This window comes from Tamandua tetradactyla, chromosome X (assembly GCF_023851605.1).
Source record: "Tamandua tetradactyla isolate mTamTet1 chromosome X, mTamTet1.pri, whole genome shotgun sequence".
Classification (NCBI taxonomy): Eukaryota; Metazoa; Chordata; class Mammalia; order Pilosa; family Myrmecophagidae; genus Tamandua; species Tamandua tetradactyla.
Window position 1 is genome coordinate 99,160,974 of NC_135353.1, and position 10,007 is coordinate 99,170,980.

Consider the following 10,007-nt stretch of genomic DNA (forward strand, 5'->3'; position numbering starts at 1 on the left):
GAGAGCACACAGTTCTGAGAGGGAGACCCAAGATCTCTACTAAAAAAAACCATGGGAATAGACGTAATGTAAAATGTTCAACCGATATTAAATACATGACTGAATACAAATCACCATTTAGTATGGGTTGTATTACAGGATATAAAAACCACCATGCTCCACGCTTTGGAATGTTAAGTTGACCTCCAAGACGTCAAAGTCTCATTTAATATCCCACTATTTTCTGATTGTGCCAAAAAATAAAGCATTTACACTTTAAAAATGGGATAAGATGGGATTCTCCTTCTTAAAAATGTTTCTTCTAGAGCTACTAAGAAACTTGCATTTACAAAATAGTTGATAAAGATGTTCCTCTGGGGTGGGCCACGGTGGCTCAGCAGGCAAGAATGCTTGGCTGCCATGCCCGAGGACCCGGGTTCGATTCCCGGTGCCTGCCCATGTTAAAAAAAAAAAAGATGTTCCTCTGGAGTATACAAGAAAGAAGAAAAGGACCACTGATAAGACATGGCATATGACATTAATCAGACTTCGCTTCTGTCCCCCCTGCTTCATCAGAGGCTGAACTCTCTGCATTTTCACTTTCTCCATTTTCTGCTGGTAAATCTTTAGTTTCTTAGTTGCCATTTCAGCTTGTTTTTTTTTTGCTTCCCCCCTTCACTTTTGGTTGCACTTTTTTGTGGGGGGAGAGGGGAGTTGATACTTGCTCTAGTTTGCAAGCTGCCAGAATGCGATATACCAGAAATGGAACAGCTTTTAAAAAGGGGAATTTATTAAGTTGCTAGTTTACAGTTCTCAGCCTGCAAAAATGTCCAAATTAAAGTAAGGCTATAAAATGTCCAATCTAAGGCATCAGGAAAAGGTACTTTGGTTCAAGAAGGTCGATGACATCCAGGGTTTCTCTCTCAACTGGAAAGGCACATGGCAAACATGGCGATGTCTGCTAGCTTTCTCTCCAGGCTTCCCTTTTAAAATTTTTTAAAAAATATTTTTATTGTAAACCTTAGCAAATAAACATTCAAACATTCTTGATATACAAATATTATATGCATGGTGTACAATCAATGGCTCACAATATCATCAAATAGTTGTGTATTCGTCACCATGATCATTTGTTTGAACACTTGCATATCTCCAGCAAAAGAAAGAAAAAGGAAAAAAACTCACACATACCATACCCCTTACCCCTCCCTCTAATTTACCACTAGTATTTCAATCTACTCTTTATTTTAACCTTTGTTCCCCCTATTATTTGTTTACTTTTTATCCATATTTTTTACTCATCTGTCCATACTGTTCTCTCTAGGCCTCCTGCTTCCTGAAGCACCCTCAGGCGTGTTTTCCTTTTTTATCTCCAAAGGTCTCTGGCTGTGTGGGCTCTCAGGGTTCTCATGGCTCTGCTGCTCTTTCCAAAAAAAATGTTTACTCTTATAAAGGATTCCGGTAAACTAATCTAGACCCACCTGAAATGGGTGGAGCCACATCTCCCTCTAATCAAAGGTTAATACCCACAATTGGGCATGTCACATTCCGTGGAGATAATCTAACCAAGTTTCCAACCTACAGTATTGAACAGGAGTTAAAAGAAATGTCTGCCTCCACAGATGGATCAGGAGTAAAACATGGCTTTTTTAGGGTTCATGATCCTTTCAAACCAGCACAATACTTCTCTCCTTTATTGTGTTTTATTTTTTAGCTTTTTTTTATAGCTTTTTGAACGTTATAAAAAATAACATTCAGGGATATTTTTTATTTTTTAAATGCTTTTTATTGTTAAATATGAAAAAAATATAAAGAAAAAGCAATGATTTTCAAAGTACACCTCAACAGGTAGTTACAGAACAGATTTCAGAGTTTGTTATGTTACCATTCCACTATTTCAGATTTCTCTTTCTAGCTACTCAAAAACACTGAAGGCTAGAAGAATTGTGTGTGTGTGTGTGAAAAAAGTAACATGTATACAAAAAAAAAGCTGTAGATTACAAAGCACATTGCAACAACTAGTTGTAAAACAGATTTCAGAGTTTGGTATGGGTTACAATTCCACAATTTTAGGTTTTTACTCTTGCTGCTCTAAGATAATGGAGACTAAAAGAACTATCAATATAATGATTTGGCAGTCATATGCGTTTGTTAAATCCTACTGTCTCTTTACAACTCCACCATCATCTTTGATCTTTCTCTCCCTCTTTACAGGTATTTGGGCTACACCCAATCTAACTTTTTCATGTTGAAAGGGGCTGTCAATAACATGGGATATGTGGATGGAACTAGTTGATGTTCTGGAGAGGCTAGCCCCTCTGCATTTCATGGACTTATCTGATCCAAGTACTCATCTGGAGCTTGTAGGTTTCTGGAAAGTTACCTTAGTACATGGAACCTTTATTGAATCTTACATAGCACCTGTGCTAGTTTGAAAGGATTTATGTTCCCTAGAAAAGCCGTGCCTTAACTATGTGATGATATTGTGAATTATTGATTATATATGTAGAACGGAATGATCAAAAGTTACAAATGTTTGTGTTTGGTGTTTTTTGGTATTTTAATAAAGAAGAAAAAAAAAAAAAAAAAGCCATGCCTTAATCCTAATCCAGTCTTTTAGGAGCAACTGTTTCTTCTAATCCCTATTCAGGACTATAGGTTGGAAACTTGATTAGATTATGTCCACAGAGATGTGACTCGCCCAGTTGTGGGTATTAACTTTTGAATAGAGGAAGATGTGACTCCACCCATTCCAGGTGGGTCTTGATAACTTTAATGGAATCTTTTAAAAAAGGAAGCATTTTGAAGAGAGCTTGAGATTTCCAGAGTCAGAGATCCACCAGCAAGAGACTTTTTTTTAAATTAATTTTTTAAAAATATTTTTATTGACAAAACAACATACAAACACAAACATTCTTAACATATGAACATTCCGTACTTGGTGTACAATCAATGGCTCACAATATCATCACATAGTTGTATATTCATCATGGTGATCATTTCTTAGAACATAAAATTAATTTTTAAATTAAAAAAATATATAACCACAAACAGACACAAATATTCTTAACATATGATCATTCCGTTCTACATATATAATCAGTAATTCACAATATCATCACATAGTTGCATATTCATCATCATGATCATTTCTTAGAACATTACATCAATTCAGAAAAATAAATAAAAAGACAACAGAAAAAAATTCATACATACCGTACCCCTTACCCCTCCCTTTCATTGATCACTAGCATTTCAATCTACTAAATTTATTTGAACATTTGTTCCCCCTATTATTTATTTTTATGCCATATGTTCTACTTGTCTGTTGACAAGGTAGATAAAAGGAGCATCAGACACAAGGTTTTCACAATCACACAATCACATTGTGAAAGCTATATCATTACACAATCATCATCAAGAAACATGGCTACTGGAACATAGGTCTACAGTTTCAGGCACTTTCCTCCAGCCTCTCCAATATACCTTAACTAAAAAGGTGGTATCTATATAATGTGTAAGAATAACCTCCAGGATAACCTCTTGACTCTGTTTGAAATCTCTCAGCCATTGATACTTTATTTTGCCTCATTTCTCTCTTCCCCCTTTTGGTCGAGAAGGTTTTCTCAATCCCTTGATGCTCATTCTAGGATTTCTGTCTCAAGTTACCAGGGAGGTTTACACCCCTAGGAGTCATGTCCCACATAGACAGGGGGAGGGTGGTGAGTTTGCTTGTTGTGTTGGCTGAGAGAGAGAGGCCACATCTGAGCAACAAAAGAGGTTCTCTGGGGGTGACTCTTAGGCCTAATTTTAAGTAGACTTAGCCTATCCTTTGTGGGGATAAGTTTCATATGAACAAGCCCCAAGATTGAGGGCTTGGCCTATTGCTTTAGTTGTCCCCACTGCTTGTGAGAATATCAGGAATTTTCCATATGGGGAGGTTGAATTTTCCCCCTTTCTTGCCATTCCCCCAAGGGGACTTGGGAAATACTTTTTTATTCACTGTTCAAATCACTCTGGGATTTATCGTCAGCCTTTCTTGAGTGAAGGAACCTCTTGTTGGTACCTTTATTTGGACTTTTTATAGACTTGCTTTAATTGGAACATTTTCATGGTTTTAGAACTATAAACTAGCAACTTATTGAATTCGTTTTTTTAAAAGCCATTCCATTTCTGGTATATTACATTCCCACAGCTAGCTAATTAGAACGCAGTAGGTCTTCCTTAGGATTCGCTTGAATGGTTCTGCTTGGGGGTTGGCAAGTTATGGCAGGAAGCAATTTCTAACTGAAGCTTGCATAAGCATGTCCTCCAGAGTAGGCTCTCGACTATTTTTTATTTCTCAGCCACTGATATTTTATTTGTTACACTTCTTTACTCCCTTTTGGTCAGGATGGCATTGTTGATCCCATAGTCACAGGGCCAGACTCATCCCTTGGAATAATCTCCCACCCTGCCAGGGACATTTTCACCCCTGGATGTCATGTCCCACGTATGGGGGAGGGCAGTGATTTCACTTGTAGAGTTGGGCTTAGACTGAAGCCACATCTGAGGTTGCACTTTTTAAAAAAAATCTAATACAGAAGTTTAATGAATCTCATTCAGTAGCTCGGTATACAAATGCACATATATACATTTTGCCAAGAACAATTATTTCGCTTACCAAGGTTCAGAAACAATTCCTGACATATGAGTAAAGAGATAATTTTCAAATATTCCATGAATTTTTACAGGTCCTAAGGATCCTTTTATAGATGAATTCTGCTCCTAGTGAAATTAGCACCCTAGATTATACACGTTAAGCATGTGTATAAATATGATATAAACCTGAAGATATGAAATCTCTGTGTAAATCCTATCTGTATTTGTTCAAGAATATTACATTATGTTTGCATATTAGGAAATATTATATGGATACTTTTTTTAAACTTTTAAAAAACTTTTTAACTTTTTTTTATTGTATAGTATAACATATATACAAAACAAAGAAATAAAAAAGCAACAGTTTTCAAAGCACTCTTCAACAAGTAGTTACAGGACAGATCCTAGAGTTTGTCATGGGCTACCATAAGATCCTCTCATATTTTTCCTTCTAGCTGCTCCAGAATATAGGAGGCTAGAGGGCTTAAATATTTTTTTATCATCACAACTGATTTTTTCCTTCTTTTTTTTGTGAAAAAATAACATATATACAAAAAGCAATAAATTTCAAAGCACAGCACCACAATTAGTTGTAGAACAGATTTCAGAGTTTGGTATGGGTTACAAGTCCACAATTTAAGGTTTTTACTTTTAGCTTCTCTAAGATACTGGAGTCTAAAAGAAATATCTTTTTAATGATTCAGCAATCATATTCATTTGTTAAATCCTATCTTCTCTGTATAACTCCACCATCACCTTTGGTCTTTCTATCCCACTCTTTAGGGGTATTTGGGCTATGGCCATTCTAACTTTTTCACATTGGAAGGGGCTGTCAATAATATGGAGCCAGGAGATGGAACTACCTGATGTTCTAGAGAGGCTGGGCCTCTAGGTTTCAGGATTTATCTGGTCCAGGGACCCATCTGGAAAGCTACCCTAGTGCATGGAACCTTTGTAGAATCTTATATTATTGCCCTAGGTGTTCTTTAGTATTGGCTGGAAAGGTTTTGGTTGGGGTTTGGCAAGTTATGATAGGTAGCAATGTCTAACTGAAGCTTGCATAAGAGTGACCTCCACAGTAGCCTCTCTACTCTATTTGAACTTTCTCCACCACTAGACCTTATTTGTTACACTTCTTTCCCCCCTTTTGGTCAGGATGACATTGTTGATCCTACAGTGCCAGGGCTGGACTCATCCCTGGGAGTCATCTCCCATGCCACCAGGGAGACTTTCACCTTGGGTGTCATGTCCCATGTAGGGGGGAGGGCAATGATTTCAATTGCAGAGTTGGGTTTGACAGAGTCCACATCAGAGGTTGTGCTTTTTTATTAGAAGATTTATCCTTTCCCACAGGCTTTTAAAAAAAAATATTTCCACTTTTGCAGGAGCAGGTGTAGCTGACAACCTCGCCAACCTCCTCTTTGCCTCCTCCTTTCCTGCTATTTTGGCCGAGATGACCTTCCTTTTGGTCACCTTGGAAGCAGAAAGGGCATGTGCCAGATGCTTTGCAAAGCAGGGCTGCTGGCCGCTGGCCGCTGCAGCAGCTCCCGCTGCCTCAGCTGTTGGCAACGGTGGCGAGGGCGCTGGGAGAACTGGATCTATGTATTTTATTTATTTTTTTATTGTTTTGCATGAGCAGGCACTGGGAATCGAACCCGGCTCTCCGGCATGGCAGGCAGAAACTCTGCCTGCTGAGCCCCTGTGGCCCACCCTATGTATTTTATTTTTTGCATTTAGAAACAATATTCTGAGAAGGGCTCCATGGTACAAGAAAACCATAAAGAACCCTGATCTAATGATATAAGGTAAACATTCTCCACCCACCCTATTCCAGTTCTGAATTGCTCGTCTCAGAAATAGTCTGCATACATTATGACAAACACAAATGTATATGTATATATATATATATTTATGGTTTTACCCCAATAATAGTGTATTATGTGCAGTTTGTACTTTTAAAAGATTTCTTAGCTTTTTTTTATGGCTTGAAACAATGCTTTTTTCTCTTTATTATTGTGAAAAATAACATATAATTAAAAAAGCAATAAATTTCAAAGCATACCACAATTAGTTGTAAAACAGGTTTCAGAGTTTGGTATGGGTTACAATTCTACTATTTTAGTTTTTTTGGTTGTTCTTGTTGGAAAGGGCTGTTGATAATGTGGAAAAAGGGAAGGAACTAGTTGATGTTCTGGAGAGGCTGTGCCCCTCAGGGTTTCAGGACTTATCTACCCTAGGAATCCATCTGGAGATTGTAGGTTTCTGGAAAGTAATCATAGTGCATGGAAGCTTTGTAAAATCTCAGATAAGGCCCTAGGTGTTTTTCTTAGTTAACTTTTATTAATAGTTCTTTTAATAGCAAGGGAACTTTTTTCAAAATGCAGTTTTATTAATATATATTTACACACCATACAATCCATCCAAAGTATACAATCCATGGCTCACAGTATCATCACGAAGTTGTGCATCACACTTTTTAAAATTTCATCACAGCAGCATGGTATTCTATTGAATGAATGTATCATAATTAACCATCTTCTATTGATAGAAGTTTCACTTGTTGCCAAATAATGGTGTAACAAATATCCTTGTACCTTTTATATGTGTGATTCTATCTATAGGATAAATTCCTAGAAATGCAGTTGCTGAGTCAAAGGGTATGGATGTTAATTTTTTTTTTTGGGGGGGGGTGCATGGTCTGGGAATCAAACCCGGGTTTCCCACATGAAAAGTGAGCTTTCTATCACTGAATCACCCATGCAACCCTGGATGTCAATAATTTTGATAGATATTGCCAAATTGTTCTCCATAGAGATTATGATAATGCAAATTCCCATCACTAGTGAAAGAGTGCCTGTTTTCCTATACCCTCCTAATATATTAAATGTTGTGAACTTTGCCAATCTGATCATTGAAAAGTGCTATCGCATTTTGGTTTTAATTTGCAATTATTTTACTATGAATGAGGTTTGTTCTTTAACACTGAACTTAATGAAAAATATGCTGTTTCAAAGCAAAATTAAATGCTTATGCTGCATATATAATGTAGATGTGTATCCTTAAGTTTTTTCATTTACCAACTCTTTCAGAATCTTAGTTGCCAGTCAAAAGCTAATTCTCAAAGGTTTGGTATCATCAGAGGCCCATTCCCACCCTACTTTCTTATACACTAGCCATAATTGCTCTCTCATTGTGTGACAAGTTCGTTTATTTTTTCTAGTCCATCTTTCTAGCACTTTGGCTTCCTTTCTTTGTGGATAACATCCATGTAACATTACTCAGGTTAGTATCCTGAGTAAGCCAATTCCTGAGCAAGGATTCTAGCTTTTTATAGTTTTTCTTTAAGATTTTCAGAATTTATAGACCTTATTTAAAGCCATTTTCAACATGGTTTTTAAAGTAGTTTCATCATTACTCTTGTACTTATTAATTTTTTGCATGGGTAGACCCCAGGAATCGAACCCAGGTCTCCGGCATGGCAGGCGAGAACTCTTGCCTGCTGAGCCACTGTGGCCCACTCGTACCTATTAATTTAAACATCTCTATATAGCTGTGCTGGTTTGAAAAGACGTATGGACCCTAGAAAAGCCATGTTTTAATATAAATCCCATTTCATAAAGTCAGAATAATCCCTATTCTGTGATTACAGGAAACTGTAATCAGACCATCTCCCTGGAGACATGATTTAATCAAGAGTGGTTGTTAAGCTGGATTAGGTGACGACACATCTCCACCCATTTGGGTGGTTCTTGATAAATTTCTGGAGACCTATAAAAGAGGAAACATTTTGGAAAATGAAAGAGATTCAGAGAGAGCAGAACAGAATGATATAGCCATGAGAAGCAGAGTCCACCAGCCAGTGACCTTTGGAGATGAAAAAGGAAAACGTCTCCCGGGAAGCTTCTTGAAACAGGAAGCCAGGAGAAGCTAGCAATGACGCTGTGTTTGCCATGTGCCCTTCCAGATGAGAGAGGAACCCTGACTGTGTCCACCATGTGCCTTTCCAGATGAGAAACTCTGACTGTGTTTGCCATGTGCCTTTCCACTTGAGAGAGAAACCCTGTACTTCATCAGCCTTCTTGAATCAAGGTATCTTTTCCTGGATGCCTTAGATTGGACATTTCTATAGACTTGCTTTAACTGGGACATTTTCTCAGCCTTAGAACTGTATACTAGCAACCTAATAAATTCCCCTTTTTAAAAGCCATTCCGTTTCTGGTATATTGCATTCCGGCAGCTAGCAAACTAGAACAATATCCTACTGGCATATCTGAGTATCCCTGGGAATGGGTTATCTGCTAGTCTGCTCAGTGGGGAAAATCTCATTGAGGCATAACCTGCTGGGTGCTTGTGTTTTTTAAAATAGGAAACATTAAACCAGATCTCTAGGTGAAGTTGCCACTATGTGGGCATGTTTAAAAAAGGGAATTTAATAAATTGCTAGTTTACAGTTCTAAGGCCAAGAAAATGTCCCAATTAAAGCAAGTCTATAGAAATGTCCAATCAAAGGCATCCAGGGAAAGATACCTTAGTTCAAGAAGGCCAATGAAGTTCAGGGTTTCTCTCTCAAGTGAGAAGGCACATGGTGAACAGTCAGTTTCTCTCTCAGCTGGAAGGGCACATGGCGAGCATGGCGTCATCTGCTAGCTTTCTCTTCTGGCTTCCTGTTTCATGAAGCTCCCAGGGAGGCATTTTCCTTTTTTATCTCCAAAGCACTGGCTAGCAGACTCTCTGCTTTGTAGTGCTGCAGCATTTGGAAATTGAATCACTCAATTTCCAAAATGGTTCCTCTTTTATAGGACTCCAGTAAACCAATCAAGACCTGCCCAAATGGGTGGAGACACACCTCCCCTAATCCAGTTTAACAACCACTCTTGATTGGGAGACATCTCCAGGGAGATGATCTAGTTACATACAGTATTGAACAGGGATTATTCTGCCTTTACAAAATGGGATTTAGATTAAAACATGGCTTTTCCAGGGGATATACATCCTTTCAAACCAGCACAGGGTATAATGCCAAATTAAATGCAGCTGAGGGAGGGAACACTTAAAAAAAGAATCACTGTTGAGAGTCACATAGTTGTGTTGACAGTTTTATTGTTGAAGCAGTATAGCAGATGCACAGTATAGTACTTATGCTTTTTTGTATGTTGTATATACTGCATTTAAATTTTTTTTTCATGGGCAGGCACCAGGAATTGAACCCAGGTCTCTAGCACAGCAGGCAAGAACTCTGCCGCTGAGCCACCATGGCCCTTGCATTTAAAATTTTAAAAATGTAGATACATAGAATGTTGGCCCCAGAAGGGACAATTAAGAGTCCCTTATATTTTTTTATGCTGATGTTTCTCCCTTTAACCAGCATTTGGTGAGTGGCTGCTTTG